Consider the following 17,381-nt stretch of genomic DNA (forward strand, 5'->3'; position numbering starts at 1 on the left):
TTTCACTCAATACACATTTATTGTGGCCAGAAATTGCTAGGACCTGGGCTTTTAAGAGTAAAGGGCATGGACAAGGCATGGATGGGTGGACGAGTCCGATACCCACGCAGAGGTGAAAGGACGGCTGGCAAGATGGACTGAAGGGAGTGACCACAACCAGGGTGATACCTGTTCAGATGGCAGAATCGAGGAGCAGGGCAGGCCCAGGTAACCTGGTTAAGGGCCAAGGAAGCCCCTCTGGGAGAAACGTGGGTTAAGCCATAGTGAACAGCCAGTCAAAAACAAAGCTACAAAACCCCTCTGCACATACGTTAGGGACCATAACACAACCATTTCTGAAAGGACCACATCTAAAGAGCTCTAGACTCAGAAAGTACCTTGGGTGGTTCCTTTCCCCACTCCTCCTCTTTTAAAATAAAATGTATTCTTATTTAAGACACATGGACTCTTAAATTCAAGGAATTTAGTACTGAGGGAGATAATTTAAGAAAACATACCAAGAGGTCTTACTGAGTTGATAACTCTTTTCTGATTGTATTTATTGATTCTAGGATTGTTCACTTCGTTCCTACTTATTATATTTACGTGAACATTTTATTCTTAAAAAAATTTTTTTTTTACAAATAAAAGCAATGTGAATATATACTCTTATTTTTGTCTTTTCTTACACAAAAAGTAGCACACTATATATGTAGTATTGCAGCATCCTTTTTCTTTTATTTAATACATCTTGGATCCTTCTGTATCTAACCAAAAGGTCTTCTTCATTGTGTTCACAGTTTATTCAGCTGTATTTACTGCTTACTACAAATTGATGTAACTATCAGGAAGGAGAGTAAATGCTGTGTAATTTTGGTAGTAGTGACACTTTTCCATAAGGGTGACACCATTTTGCACTCCTGTTTCCTCACAGTCTCAGTAAAAAAGTAAGTGATCAGACTTTGGAATTTGCCCATCTGACAGATGAGAAAATGCTGCCTTTTGTGTATCTTTCTTATGAGTGAGACTGAGTGTGTTTAAGAGATGCATGTGTATTTCTTTTGCTGTGAACTGTCTGTTCACGTTCATTTCCTATCTTTTATTTTCCACTGGGTTGCTGGATTTTTCTTCTAGATTTCTAGAGCTCCTTATAGTTTAAGATGGTTAACTTTTTGTCTCTAAGAGATGTTGTAAATATTTTCCTACATTTGTCTTTTTGCTTGTTTTGTTTTATCATGTGGTATTCTTTGACTTTATACAACCTAATCATATATTTAAAAAATCTTACGTAGCCTAAATTTATCAATATTTTCTTCTATGGTTTCTGTATTTTTCGTTATAGTTAAAAAGGCCTTCCTGGTTCCAAGGTTACAAGAGAATTTATTCATTTCTTCCATCCAGTATTTATGGGTTTTATTTAATTTAAATCTTTGATTTATTTGTAGTTTATCTTGAAATATGGTAAGATAGATATGGATCCAACCTGATCCTCTCCCAAATGAGTAATTAGTTGTTCTAACATTGCTTAAAACCGTGACGATGGAGTTGAAATTCATGAACTTGTGGGGTTGTTACTAACTTTTGAGAAAATGACTTTTCTTGTTGATTATGATGGAAGATTCATTGGAAGATATTGAGGGGGTTTTGAAGATTTTAAGAGTAGGGGGATTTTTAGAGCTACCATAAGATCCTGAAATCTCACTCCTGGGCAAATATCTGGAGAAAACTCTAATTCAAAAAGATACATGTACCCCAGTGTTCACTGCAGCACTGTTTACAATAGCCAAGACATGGAAGCAACCTAAGTGTCTATCAACAGATGAATAGATAAGAAGATGTGGGAAATATATACAGTGGAATATTACTCAGCCATAAAAAAGAATAAAATAGTACCATTTGCAGCGACATGGATGGACCTAGAGATTATCATACGAAGTGAAGTCAGACAGAGAAAGACAAAAATCATATGATACTACTTATATGTGGAATCTGAAAAAATGATATAAAACAGAAATAGACTCACAGTCATAGAAAACAAACTTATGGTTACCAAAGGGGAAAGGGAGGAGGGATAAATTAGGAATTTGGGATTAACATATACACACCAGTATATATAAAATAAACAACAATGACCTACTGTATAGCATAGGGAACTATATTCAACATCTCATAATAACCTATAATGGAAAAGAATCTGAAAAACTACATATATATATATATATGTAAATTGAATATATATAAATTGAATCACTTTGCTGTACACCTGAAACACAACACTGTAAATTAAATATACTTCAATAAAAATGGTTAAAAAAGAAGAAGAGGGGTGATTTTTGAAAGGTGGGGGATTAGGGAGAACAAATGACCCCTTTTTAGAGCACATCAGGACTATGATTATTGGGCCCAACTTGCTATAAAGCACCATTGGGGCTTGGTGACAATTTTAAACATTGTATTCCGTGGGAGTTGACCTTTGAGGCTCTGATGTGATTATATGTATCCTTTAGCAGGCAGGTGTAATTAGTATTGGTCTCAGTAAAGTGTGCTTGAATAAGGACTCCCTACAAAGTAAAGTTAGATTTAAGTAATGGTCCTTCAGGAAGTTGTGGTATTGGCTTTTTACATTAATTAGTCTCTCAACACTTCATCTATGTAAACATCAAATTTACATTCATTTACCAGAGCATGAAGAACTGCTCCTTATTGGGCTATATTTTCATTTGTTTCTTGACCCAAGTAGTTAAATATGAATTTCAGAAACTTCTGCTTATTAAAATAATTTTCATAGAAAAACAGAGGAGCAGAAACACATTTTCTATGAAAGTAATAAATGTCATTGAAGTCAACATGGATGTAATTTACTGCCATGAAGTATTTTAGGCATGTCTATATTTTAAAAGGAATAGTCAAACTCTGGGAACAGTTTGGCAGCTTCCGATAAAGTTAAACAAACATCATATGACCCAGTAACCCCACTTGTGGGTATTTACCCTAAAGAAATAAAAACTTAGGTTCATAATAATAAATGACACAATACATCTACATAAATGTTCATAGCAGTGTGATTTATAATAGAAACTACCCAAATGATCTTTAACAGGTAAACAGATAAACGAACTGTATAATCCATATCATGGAATACTAGTCAGAAATAAAAAGGACTGAACTACTTTTACATGCAATGACTTGGCTGGATCTCAAGAGCATTATGCTGAGTGAAAAAAACCGGACAACTTCAAAAGATTGAATTTTTGACTATGTGATTGCATTTACAGAACACTCGAAAAATGACCGAATTACAGTGATGGAGAACATACTAATGATTCCCAGGAGTTAGGATTGGGGCTGGGAGTGACTCTAAAGGGATAGCACCCCAAGTTTCTTTAGGGGGATGTGAAGGTTCTGTATCTTGATGGTGGTGATGGTAAAATTAGCCTGTACGTGTGATAAAATTTCATTGAGTGTAAGCAAAAACTGGTGAAATCTGAATAAGGTTTGCAATTTAGTAACACAGGCAATCAACTTCCTGGTTTTGATAACTGCACTAAACTCACGAGAGATGTTATCATTGGGTGAAGGATACTTGGGTACAAGGCAACCCTCTCTATTCTTTTTTTTTAATTTAATTTATTTTTTTATACAGAAGGTTCTTATTAGTCATCCATTTTATGCACATCAGTGTATACATGTCAGTCCCAATCACACAATTCACACCACCACCACCACCGCCACCACCCTGCGGCTTTCCCCCCTTGGTGTCCACACGTTTGTTCTCTACATCTGTGTCTCAACTTCTGCCCTGCAAACGGGTTCATCTGTACCATTTTTCTAGGTTCCACATACATGCGTTAATATACAATATTAGTTTTTCTCTTTCTGACTTACTTCACTCTGTATGACAGTCTCTAGATCCATCCATGTCTCAACAAACAACCCAATTTCGTTCCTTTTTATGGCTGAGTAATATTCCATTGTATATATGTCCCACATCTTCTTTATCCATTCGTCTGCTGATGGGCATTTAGGTTGCTTCCATGACCTGGCTATTGTAAATAGTGCTGCAATGAACATTGGGGTGTGTGTGTGTCTTTTTGAATTATGGTTTTCTCTGGGTATATGCCCAGTAGTGGAATTGCTGGATCATATGCTAATTCTATTTTTAGTTTTTTAAGGAACCTCCATACTGTTCTCCATAGTGGCTGTATCAATTTACATTCCCACCAACTGTGCAAGAGGGTTCCCTTTTCTCCACACCCTCTCCAGCATTTGTTGTTGGTAGATTTTCTGATGATGGCCATTCTAACTGGTGTGAGATGACACCTCATTGTAGTTTTGATTTGCATTTCTCTAATGATTAGTGATGTTAAGCAGCTTTCCATGCGCTTCTCGGCCATCTGTATGTCTTCTTTGGAGAAATGTCTATTTAGATCTTCTGCCCATTTTTGGATTGGGTTGTTTGTTTTATTAATATTGAGCTGCATGAGCTGTCTATATATTTTGGAGATTAATCCTTTGTCTGTTGATTGGTTTGCGAATATTTTCTCCCATTCAGAGGGTAGTCTTTTCATCTTCTTTATGGTTTCCTTTGCTGTGCAAAAGCTTTGAGGTTTCATTAGGTCCCATTTGTTTATTTTTGTTTTTATTTCCATTGCTCTAGGAGGTGGATCAAAAAAGATCTTGCTGTGATTTATGTCAAAGAGTGTTCTTCCTATGTTTTCCTCTAAGAGTTTTATAGTGTCCGGTGTTACATTTAGGTCTCTAATCCATTTTGAGTTTATTTTTGTGTATGGTGTTAGGGAGTGTTAAACTGCATTCTTTTACATGTAGCTGTCCAGTTTTCCCAGCACCACTTATTGAAGAGACTGACTTTTTCTCCATTGTATATCCTTGCCTCCTTTGTCATAGATTAGTTGACCATAGGTGTGTGGGTTTATCTCTGGGCTTTCTGTTTTTCCATTGATCTATGTTTCTGTTTTTGTGCCAGTACCATATTGTCTTGATTACTGTAGTTTTGTAGTAAAGTCTGAAGTCAAGGAGTCTGATTCCTCCAGCTCCGTTTTTTTCCCTCATGACTGTTTTGGCTATTTGCGGTCTTTTGTGTTTCCATACAAATTTAAAGATTTTTTGTTCTAGTTTTGTAAAAAATGCCATTGGTAATTTGATAGGGATTCCATTGAATCTGTAGATTGCTTTGGGTAGTATAGTCATTTTCACAATGTTGATTCTTCCAATCCAAGAACATGGTATCTCTCCATCTGTTGGTATCATCTTTACTTACTTTCATCAGTGTCTTATACTTTTCTGCATACAGGTCTTTTGTCTCCCTAGGTAGGTTTATTCCTAGGTATTTTATTCTTTTTGTTGCAATGGTAAATGGGAGTGTTTCCTTAATTTCTCTTTCAGATTTTTCATCATTAGTGTATAGGAATACAAGAGATTTCTGTGCATTCATTTTGTATCCTGCAACGTTACCAAATTCATTGATTAGCTCTAGTTGCTTCTACTGGCATCTTTAGGATTCTCTATGTATAGTATCATGTCATCTGCAAACAGTGACAGTTTTACTTCTTTTCCAATTTGTATTCCTTTTATTTCTTTTTCTTCTCTGATTGCTGTGGCTAGGACTTCCAAAACTATGTTGAATAGTAGTGGTGAGAGTGGGCAACCTTGTCTTGTTCCCAATCTTAGAGGAAATGCTTTCAGTTTTTCACCATTGAGAATGATGTTTGCTGTGGGTTTGTTGTATATGGCCTTTATTATTTTGAGGTAGGTTCCCTCTATTCCCACTTTCTGGATAGTTTTTATCATAAATGGGTGTTGAATTTTGTCAAATGCTTTTTCTGCATCTATTGAGGTGACCATATGGTTATTCTCCTTCATTTTTTTAATATGGTGTATCACGCTGATTGATTTGCGTAAATTGAAGGATCGTTGCATCCCTGGGATAAATCTCACTTGATCATGGTGTATGATCCTTTTGATGTGTTGTTGGATTTGGTTTGCTAGTATTTTGCTGAGGATTTTTGCATCTATATTTATCAGTGATATTGGTCTGTAATTTTCTTTCTTTGTAGTATCCTTGGTTTTGATATCAGGGTGATCATGGCCTCATAGAATGAGTTTGGGAGTGTTCCTTCCTCTGCAATTTTTGGAAGAGTTTGAGAAGGATGGGTGTTAGCTCTTCTCTAAATGTTTGAAAAAATTCACCTGTGAAGCTGTCTGGTTCTGGACTTTTGTTTGTTGGAAGAATTTTAATCACAGTGTCAATTTCATTATTTGTGATTGGTCTGTTCATATTTTCTATTTCTTCCTAGTTCAGTCTTGGAAAGTTATATCTTTCTAAGAATTTGTCCATTTCTTCCAGGTTGTCCATTTTATTGGCATAGAGTTGCTTGTAGTAGTCTCTTAGGAAGCTTTGTATTTCTGCGGTGTCCGTTGTAACTTCTCCTTTTTCATTTCTAATTTTATTGATTTGAGTCCTCTCCCTCTTTTCTTGATGAGTCTGGCTAATGGTTTATCACTTTTGTTTATCCTCTCAAAGAACCAGCTTTTAGTTTTATTGATCTTTGCTATTGTTTTCTTTGTTTCTATTTCATTTATTTCTGCTCTGATCTTTATGATTTCTTTCCTTCTGCTAACTTTGGGTTTCGTTAGTTCTTCTTTCTCTAGTTCCTTTAGGTGTAAGGTTAGGTTGCTTATTTGAGATTTTTCTTGTTTCTTGAGGTAGGCTTGTATAGCTATAAACTTCCCTCTTAGAACTGCTTTTGCTGCATCTCATAGGTTTTGGATCGTCCTGTTTTCATTGTCATTTGTCTCTAGGTATTTTTTGTTGTTGTTGTTGCCGTAATCGGGCCTCCCACTGTTGTGGCCTCTCCCAGTGCGGAACACAGGCTCCAGACGCGCAGGCTCAGCGGCCATGGCTCACGGGCCCAGCCGCTCCGTGGCATGTGGGATCCTCCCCGACCGGGCACAAACCCATGTCCCCTGCATCTGCAGGCGGGCTCTCAACCACTGCGCCACCAGGGAAGCCCAGTCTCTAGGTATTTTTTGATTTCCTCTTTGATTTCTTCAGTGATCTCTTGGTTAATTAGTAATGTATTGTTTAGCCTCCATGTGTTTGTGTTTTTTACGTTTTTTTTCCCTGTAATTAATTTCTAATCTCATAGCGTTGTGGTCAGAGAAGATGCTTGATATGATTTCAATTTTCTTAAACTTACTGAGGCTTGATTTGTGACCCAAGATGTGATCTATCCTGGAGGATGTTCTGTGTACACTTGAGAAGAAAGTGTAATCTGCTGTTTTGGGATGGAATGTCCTATAAATATCAATTAAATCTTTCTGGTCTATTGTGTCATTTAAAGCTTGTGTTTCCTTATTAATTTTCTTTTTGGATGATCTGTCCATTGGTGTAAGTGAGGTGTTAAAGTCCCCCACTATTATTGTGTTACTGTCGATTTCCTCTTTTATAGCTGTTAGCAGTTGCCTTATGTACAGAGATGGTCCTATGTTGGGTGCATATATATTTATAATTGTCATATCTTCTTCTTGGATTGATCCCTTGGTCATTATGTAGTGTCCTTCCTTGTCTCTTGTAACATTCTTTATTTTAAAGTCTATTTTATCTGATATGAGTATTGCTACTCCAGCTTTCTTCTGATTCCCATTTGCATGGAATATCTTTTTCCATCCCCTCACTTTCAGTCTGTGTGTGTCCCTAGGTCTGAGGTGGGTCTCTTGTAGACAGCATGTATATGTGCCTTGTTTTTGTATCCATTCAGCAAGCCTGTTTCTTTTGGTTGGAGTATTTAAACCATTCACGTTTAAGGTAATTATCAATATGTATGTTCCTATGACCATTTTCTGAATTGTTTTTGTAGGTCCTTTTCTTCTCTTGTGTTTCCCACTTAGAGAAGTTGCTTTAGCATTTGTTGTAGAGGTGGTTTGGTGGTGCTGAGTTCTCTTAGCTTTTGCTTGTCTGTAAAGCTTTTGATTTCTCCATGGAATCTGAATGAGATCCTTGCCGGTTAGAGTAATCTTGGTTGTAGGTTCTTCCCTTTCATCACTTTAAGTATATCATGCCATCCCTTTCTGGCTTGTAAGGTTTCTGCTGAAAAATCAGCTGTTAACCTTATGGGCGTTCCCTAGTATGTTATTTGTCCTTTTTCCCTTGCTGCTTTCAATAATTTTTCTTTGTCTTTAATTTTTGCCAATTTGATTACTATGTGTCTCGGCATGCTTCTCCTTGGGTTTATGGGACTCGCTGTGCTTCCTGGACTTGGGTGGCTATTTCCTTTGCCATGTTAGGGAAGTTTTCGCCTATCATCTCTTCAAATATTTTCTCTGGTCCTTTCTCTCTCTCTTTTCCTCTGGGACCCCTATGATGCAGATGTTGTTGTGTTTAATGTTGTCCCAGAGGTCTCTTCTGCTGTCTTCATTTCTTTTCATTCTTTTTTCTTTATTCTGTTCTGCAGCAGTGAATTCCACCATTGTGTCTTCCAGGTCACTTATCCGTTCTTCTGCCTCAGTTATTCTGCTATTGATACCTTCTAGTGTGGTTTTCATTTCAGTTATTGTATTGTTCATCTCTGTTTGTTTGTTCTTTAATTCTTCTACGTCTTTGTTAAACATTTCTTGCATCTTCTCAATCTTTACCTCCATTCATTTTCTGAGGTCCTGGATCATCTTTACTATCATTATTCTGAATTCTTTTTCTGGAAGGTTGCCTATCTCCACTTCATTTAGTTGTTTTTCTGGGGTTTTATCTTGTTCCTTCATCTGGTACATAGCCCTCTGCCTTTTCATCTTGTCTATCTTTCTGTGAATGTGCCTCTCTATTCTTTTTGTAACTTTTAAGTAAGTCTAAAGTTACTTCAAAATTAAAAGTTGTAATGAAGGGCCAGATCTTAGGAAGATGACTATTGGGAAAAGGAACAAACATCTATTTTCTCTCAGACTTCACATTAGCCAGTGTCTCTTGTGGGGTGGGGAAGATCTTGGGATGGGACTCAGACTGTCACATGGTTTACTGATTTGCTCCTGCGGTGCCATACATGAGTGATGCAGGGAGATGACATGGTGTCATAGAAGGATGTTGGAACTTGACGTGAACACATCTCTTTTTGTTGACTCTTTTGCTTATGCAGTGTGACCCTTGATAAGGCCCTTAATCCAAGTCTCAGGTTTTCAAAATATAAAACGGGAATCCTCATCTTTTTCAGTTTCAGTAAGATTGCTATGGGGGTTACATGGGATAGTTTGTAAAGACGATTTATACTTTAAATCATGAAATTTTATTCCTGTTCGTGTAACACCAAGTGCCCAAATCCTAACCTCCTGTTATATTCAGCATCAAAGGAAGATTTCTTATCTAAATATAGCCCTAAACTGTTGTCCATTTTCTAATACGTGTGCAGTAAAGAAGCCATAGATGGTCCAGCAAGTTCACAGCCACTGTGGATTAGCAGAAAAGTAATCAAAATTCAAAAATGAAGCAAAGGCTCACTCATCTCTTGTTTGAAGGAAGGCTGTGAGTTGAGCATTTAATTCAATGTGGTTCTTTCTTTTTACCCAGAAGGAGTGCAGAGGGGAACTACGCACTCTTTTTTCTCTTATTATTACTATTGTTATTTTTTAAAAACCAGGGAGTTTTATTTCTGAAAAAACGGTGATTCTGCAGCATTTTCCAGTGGAACATTTACTTATATTTCAAAGTGAGAAAAATCAAGCAGTCCTTTGCCAGTTGCGGCCCGTGGAATCAGGATAATCTCTCATGGCAACGGACACCACCTAGAACACGCTGACAAGAAAGTTGCTAATCTATGTCACATGGTCTCCCACCGACCTGTTAATAAATTCCTTTTTCCTGCTCCCTCATTATTCTTGCATGTGGAGATTAAATGGACTATACGGTAATTCAATTTGACTCTCAAGAGGTAGTGCTTTAGAGCTGTGAGCCACAGGAAGCTGGCTTTCTGCTCTAGCTCCACTGCTGACTTGGGGGCGGAGCACGGAGCACCCGCCCTGTGCCAGGCCTCAATTTTTCTGTCTACAGAATGAGAGAAGCAATGTCTCAGAGGGACACGGTGCTGCTTTATGAGCTCTATGTTCTAACTGAGCTCCAAATTCCGTTACAGAAAGGTATTCTTTGATGAATTAAAGATGCATTTATACTGTTGTTGAGATTCTTAGCAGGAATGAAAGAAGCTTTAAGATCTAATTTTAAAAGACTCCCACTGCACAGCACATTATCCAGCTCTCAAATGCTGCACACAGTTGTGCATGGAGCGCTCTGTGGTATTTATTAAAAATAAGACACAAACCCTGCAAAGAGGTGCTGGGAATATCTCCACAGCACGTACAGGTGCTGAACTGCTTGACTTCCACTGAGGCTATGGGGGCTCCTACTGGCAAATTCCAAGCACCACTCAGAAGAATGACCCCCGAGAGACAGCTTAATGCTTCCTACTGATCGCGAGTCTTCAGAGAACATCTCAAGGCAGAAAGGGACAATTTCTCAAAGGAAGTAGATAACCTTTAATGAAACAAATCTGTGTCACAGCCATAACTAAGTATATGCCACAGAGTCCTTTGCTAAGAGGCCCTTGGGAATTGCTTCCTGGTGATCGTTTCCAAGGGGAATGGGAGAGCTCTCATCACCTTCTCCTAATTCCTGCTGCTCACGGGAAATAACACGTTTCTTTTCAGTTTTCAGTTTGGACATTTCATGTTTCTAAGGGTAGATATATAGATGAGTGGAAAAGTCTGAGGGACAGGTTTATATTTTTCTGGATGGGTAATGATTTGTATATTCCGATATGAAGTTCAGACAGGTATAGACAGATGACCAAGAGACCCAGAGCCTTATGTAGCCATACTTTTTGTTGCCTGATCAAAAAGTTTTTTAACCCAAATATTTAGCATTAGGCCCACCAGCAATCTATTGGACCTTTGCCTGGTGGCCCATCCTAGATGCTGCCTTGTCTCAGGCAACTATATGCCCTCACGCGGCCCCCACAGCCCCCAGGGGTGGCTGTCCGTCCATCACCTCCCACTTCTCACTGAGCTCCAGCCGCAACGGCCATGTGTCTCTTCCTGGTACCAACCAAGCTCATTTGGTCTCAAGAACCTTTGCAATGCCTGCTCCCTGGCCTGGAGAGATCTGTGCCCACATCTTCTCACTGTGGCTTCTCTAATACTCAAATTGACTTGAGTGTCCCACTCCTTAGAAAGACCCCCTTGGGCCACCTGATCTAAAGAAGCCCCCAATCTCTCTGTTTATATCCTTCATAATGCTATCTCTAGTTGACATTATCTTGTTTCTAAAAAATACGTTTGCGTATTATTTTTCTCTGTCCACTGGAATATTAGCTTGACAGGAAGGAGGACACTGCCCATTTAGAGCCACACAGCATCCCTGGCATGTAGAACTGTGCTTGGACATGGTGGACACTATGTAGATGTTTGCTGGGTGACTGAGCTCAGAATGCAGGGGATCTTTCACTCCTCTGCTCAGTCGGTCATGATGTTCTACACCTTTCTGTCCAGACTACTTCTACCTCCATCACGTTTGCTCTGAATCAACATAATTAGTGTCCCTCCTTCTCCACGGGCATGGGAGACCGTACTCTCACAGGCAGGGGTCATGTTTTATCCATCTTTGGGTCCTTTGCACTAAGGTCATGTTTGGCACATAATAAGTGCTCTGTCTGTGAATGAATTTTCTCACATAACATTTGAAAGTTCAGAATATTAGTACAATATATCGTAGTACACCATTGAAGTTTATAGAAGGAGTGGGAAATAATCTTTAGCTATCCATTTCCTCTAACTGTATTCTCTATATGGTCAAGTCTTACCAGCTGATCAAACTATATTGTAAGTTCAAATTTGTGCACCAGGTCAACAGTGACCTAAACAGGTCTCCAAGGGTGTAGTAACATGAACAAACATGCGAAGGCATTTCTGGGAGTGATATCACTTATCCGGAGATGCCTCCAATTAGGAAATACCCAAGGACCTCATGATAACATTGTTCAAAAGGGTATGCAGTCCTATATGAGGCAAGTAAGTCTACTTTAGGGCTTAATTTCTTCTTTAGGTTGGAGAGCAGCACAGGTAACCTGATCTAGTTGAAATAATAAGGCTAATATTTAAGGCTGATACTGCAATTAATGTCATTTTGTGAAGTCTGGCTTCTCATTCGAAGATTTCAGATTAGAAATGATAATATTTATATACAAATAATGAATATGACAAATGTAAGTTGATGACAATGGACAAGGTTAACTAAATTTAATTGAAAAGTACTAATGAACAGTAAGCGCAATCTTCTCACAGTTGGGTAGTGTGGTACTCTGGGAAGTAGATACTTGCTCACTGTTCTGGGTTCCTTGCACACACTCCTGAACCTTGGAATCTCTGGCATGACAAGTGCCTTTTGTACAATAACGAGGTGGCTGGGGGTCCCTAGAGAGCTTCAAGATGGGGGCTGGTGACCAGAAAGACAAAGGCGTGATGAGAGGGCCAGACCCACCCTGGACCTCTGGGGAGGGAAAGGAGCCTGGAGATGGAGTTCCATTACCAGTAGCCAATGATTTAATCACTTGTGTCTTTGGAGTAAAAGCTCCATGAAAATCTCTAAACCATGGGTACTGGAGAGTGTCCGGGTTGGTAAACATATGGGTGCTGGGAGGCGGGGCGCCTGGTGAGGGCACGGAAACTGCATGTTACCCAGTCCTTGGCCCCAAATACCTGCCCTGTGTGCCTCTTCCATTTGGCTGCTGTTCTTGGATTACAGCTATAATATTAATATAATATAATATAATATAATATAAGGTACAGCACTTTCTTGAGTGCTGTGTCATTCTAGTGAGGTGGGGAGTTACTGGAGCCCCCAAACTGTAGTCGGCCAGGCAGAAGTGTGTTAGCCTGGGCACCTCACTGTGGCTGGCATCTGATGTCGAGGAGGGAAAGTCCTGTGGGATTAAGCCCTGAACCTGTGGGGTCTGTGCTAATACCAGTTGTTAGTGTCAGGATTGTATTGAGTTGTTGAACACCAAGTTGGTGTCCGGAAAGTTGGCGAATTGGCTGGTGTGAGGAAAAACCGCCACACATTAAGTGTCAGAAGTGTTGTGAGTGACAACAGCTCATCAGGTAGGTATATTTTCCTAGACTGAAATCCTGGTTCTTTCATTCACCATCTTTCTAACTTTGGACAAGTTTCTTAAGCCTTAGATTACTTCCTCATCCTTAAGAAAGATATTATAAAACTCATGTAGGATTAAATAAGACAATATTTATAGAGTTCAAGAGCAGTACCCGTCATGTAGCAAGTCTCAGTAAATATCAGCTCTTATTAATTAGAAGGATTGAAATGGCTCTAATGTTCTGTGGTCAATCAACCCAACAGGGTTCAATGGTCCTCAGATGGTCCAGTTAATCACATGGAGGCGACCACACGCACCGGAGTTTGAACACTTAGATGGAAAGAGAAACAGCAGAAGAGTATACGACTGACAGGAGATAACCCAAGAGAACACAACTTCTACTAAAGGGCAGAGGAGATTAGAAGGTGTAGAAAATGACACAGTTTAAGAGTATGTCTCTTGGAACCAAAGAGGGAGAACCTGGAGAGGTAGAAAAATGGTGTCTCAGTTCAGAGCCAGTGGCAGCTGAGAGTCTCTGATACAGCTTTCCAACACATTAGCAGCTGAAGCCGCCTTTTAACAGGATGAACTCACAGATATATGAGAGTGGCCTTGGCTGTGTGGTTGATTTTAATAAAGGCTGCAATTTTGTTTTAGCCAAAGAAGACACTGGTTATTTTCTTCTCATTAAAAAAATACACTTGTTGGCGTTTTCAGGAGTGACTGTTATCTCATGTCAAAGGCATATATGCTCCATTCAGGGCGAAATATCCGTGCTGAGGTTTGCCTCTTTCGTCCTCTTGGGGAAATATTACACTGAAGGAGAACTGCTAAAATAGCAATTAAAAACCGATTTATATTTAGCATCAAATACAGATCCACGATTAACCACAGGCTGGTGTTTTCTGCTTCCCTGAAATGCACTGCAAGACTGAGAAGTACGGCCCTGTTACATATGTCTCTAGACAGAGTCACTGGGGCATCCAGAGAAGCCGCAGCTACAGGAAATTGGTTGGCCTCCTGACCCATCAGGCTCATCCTCGTGATCTAGGCACCAGCCTTTGGTACGGTTTGCAACTTTCAGGTAGGTCATTTATGGAAGTTAGAAAAGGAGTGACTGTGAACTCAGTCTTCGAGGTTATTTCACACGTTCTCAATACTGAGGTCACGAGTGAATGAGTTGTGTCTGAATGTAGAGAAATCAAAAAGCAGCCAGTCCAGGTAAATGAGGGCAGCTCGTTAGATATCTCTAAATATTCTTGACTCTCCCAGTCGTAGGGCAGCGAGTATGGCCCCCAGATGTATGCAGAAATGTTATTTCAACAGCGTCTTAGGGGAGAGGTGTAAATTGAATGCATAGGTATAAGGGAGAATTTTGTAATTCAAGATAAGCTTTTACCAATGTTCAAAGCAAACTCCTCAAATCAAGCAGAGATAAATCAACATGGTAATGAAAGAGAGCATCTAATTAAAAAACAATTGAATAGATTTTTCTTTCTTCCCTTAGGTTACAGTTGTTTAAAATATGTTTTTCAAACCTAAGAATATAATGGTTTTATGATTTCTCAAATCAACAATATTTGGAAATGCCCTGGTTCTGGCTCCAGTGCAGGGGTGGAGGGGTGGGCAGGTCAGGAGGGGAAGTTCTGCAGTCTTTGGGAATCAGCTCGTGGGCCTCTATCACCTTGTGTCCAAATACTAACAGTTGGTCTGCAGGGCTCACTAGGTGACGGCTGTAGAAGCTTTGGTCTCTTTCAGCTGGAGAGAGCAACACAGGGGTGCTTCCAGAAAGCACTCCCTGTGCTGCAGGCACAGCCAGGCTACCAGTCTTCTCTGGATCCTTTCCTGAATGCTCAAGCCTTCTAAAAGTGTTCGGTGTGTATCTGGCATGTTCAGAGTAACCAAATCTTACAGATACATAGAGTCTTGAGAGAGGTTAGCTACATTTCCAAACTCACAACAGTTGTCACGGACAGATGAGGGAAATGCTACTTCTTTGTCCACTTTGCCATGGTAAATTAGGCAAAACAAGGGAAATCCAGGGTTCACTTTACATTTTGCTTTATCATTTAACCCCTGACACCAATCATTTTTTTATGGGCCTATTAAGCAGGCCTAGAGAGGGCCCCAGCAGCCACGTGCTACAGCCTGCCGCCGTCAGGCAGGTGACCTCGGTTCCTCTGTGTAGGTTACATCTTACTGACCTCATCCTCAAGACCCAGGTGTGAACACGTTTCACTATTTCATTGCTTCATCTGGACCATGAATCAAACCATTACACGTACCTCAAAAAAAAGACTGAAAAGTGCATAGTTATCCTAAATGTAAGTACAAATCTTGTTTTTGTTCTAATGGGGATTCATGATATATTTATCCGTGAAATTTTCTTCCAAAGCAATAGATTCACTAGAGGTCAAATATCCAAACGAAGAGAAGGCCTGAAGGGGTAACTAAACTCCAGCCACACCTAAACCATGTCACACTAAATCTGTAAGGTCACAGTTGACAGGCTCAAAGGTGGCTAAGTTACAGACGACGACGATGACAACGTAGTCTTCAGAACCATGCGTTACACCAAGACCTGAACGGATCCGAGACAGGAAGAGAAAGATTAAAGGACTAAGTTATGCTGATGTATCCGTAGCTGAGAGCAGCTATCAAAGGGCAGCAGGCGTCTGGGAAAGAATCTGCTTTTTAGCTTAGAAGCCAGAAATACATTGGCATTGCCTCTGGAATTGGAATAAAACCAATTTTAAATTGGTTTTAAAGCCTGGAATGGAACGTTCCTGCAGTCATCCGTGAACCAACCTTATCCTGTAGAAGCTGAGTGAGCCCTGGCCAAACCATCTGCCTTGTGAATGGTTTTGTTTGGGTCCCTCATAGGACAGGAAGTTCTTGTGCCGTAATTCCACATCGAGTTACAGTGTTTTGTGGTGTAGCCTGAGCAGGGAATTAAAAAAGAGGAAAAACCTCCAGAGGAAAATCAAGTGCCTTCACTGATGCACCCGAGGGGCTGGGTGGACCCGCAGAGCTGGGTGGGCCCGCCTGGGGGTTGGGTGGACCCGCAAGGCTGGGCGTTGGCGCCCACTTTCCTCCACGCCTCTCTGGCAGAAGAGGGGCAGCCGGACAAACAGACTGCGTTAGTGAAGGCCAAACAAGATGTTTCAAGGTTGATGTAACTTAGAATTGCACTAGATTCACTGTGGTAACCGCAGGGCTTCACGCACAGCCCCATGTCCATAACGTGTGATTGAAGGAATGGTGGCTCCGGCAACGTGCATGCGTGTGGGGAGCCCTCCCGCTTCCCTGTGCCCAGGACGTGCGCCACTCACACCGCACTGGGAAGAAAGATGGGCCAAAGGGTTCCTCTTACAGTCCCCGTGGAGGGGGTTTCTCTACTTCTTCCTTAAGGAACAGGGGTTAGGGAGGAAACTAAAGGTGCTCAACAATTCCCAACTCCTGAAACAAAACGGCAAACCAGCTGCTGATGAAGAGCTCAGTCTAAACTAGCTTGTAAATAAAAACCCCACTTTCTCAGATTGGAAATAGTTGAAATAAGTAAACCTCACCGAGAACTTTCTGCATTTGGATTTGAATGGCTACCAAAGAAGTGGGAAGGAAAAAAGAGCAAGAAAACCAAACGTAGCTGCTGAGTAACAGCAGCAACAACCACAAGCTTTTGTATACAGGGTTTTCTTTTCCTTTCCCCAAAGGAATAACATTCTATTGCTTAAAAATAGGCCAAATTCTTCAAAAATGTCAGTGCTGGGAAAGACGGAGAAAGGCTGACGAACGGTTCTAGACGAATGAGACCAAAGAAGCGTGATGACCAGACACAGTTGTGACCCAGCCTGGGTCCCGCCCTGGAGGGAAAATGCTACAAATGACATTATTGGGTCAACTGGCAAAACTGCGATACAACCAGCAGATTAGTTAAGGTATTGTGTTAATGTCTAATTTATGGAAGGTTAGGTAAAAGAATGTCCTTATTTTGGAAAACCCACACTGAAATATTTAGGGATAAAGGGCCATGATGTAGACAACTTACTTAAAAACTTAATCGATTAATTGAAAATTGAGATATAATTGACTAAGGTTTTCAATTTTATGATCCACTTTTAAGTATATTACTTGGAGGTGCCAGATCTTAACTCTGGACTGTTTTATAATTTCAGGCTGGTACCCAGGTGAATGGAATCTCTTTGAAAGGACAGCAGCCAGGGAGCTGCAGGGATGTGATATTGATCCGGGGACTCA

At 40.1% G+C, this 17,381-nt stretch overlaps 1 protein-coding gene across 2 annotated transcripts in view; it reads right to left on the reverse strand.

Moving 5' to 3' along the window:
* The window catches only part of KCNQ5 (potassium voltage-gated channel subfamily Q member 5), a 585,721-nt gene that overhangs the window by 131,362 nt on the left and 436,978 nt on the right, over window positions 1-17,381 (reverse strand). The gene's annotated exons all lie outside the window — the stretch shown is intronic.

This window comes from Phocoena sinus, chromosome 12 (genome assembly GCF_008692025.1).
Source record: "Phocoena sinus isolate mPhoSin1 chromosome 12, mPhoSin1.pri, whole genome shotgun sequence".
In the NCBI taxonomy this organism is placed as follows: Eukaryota; Metazoa; Chordata; class Mammalia; order Artiodactyla; family Phocoenidae; genus Phocoena; species Phocoena sinus.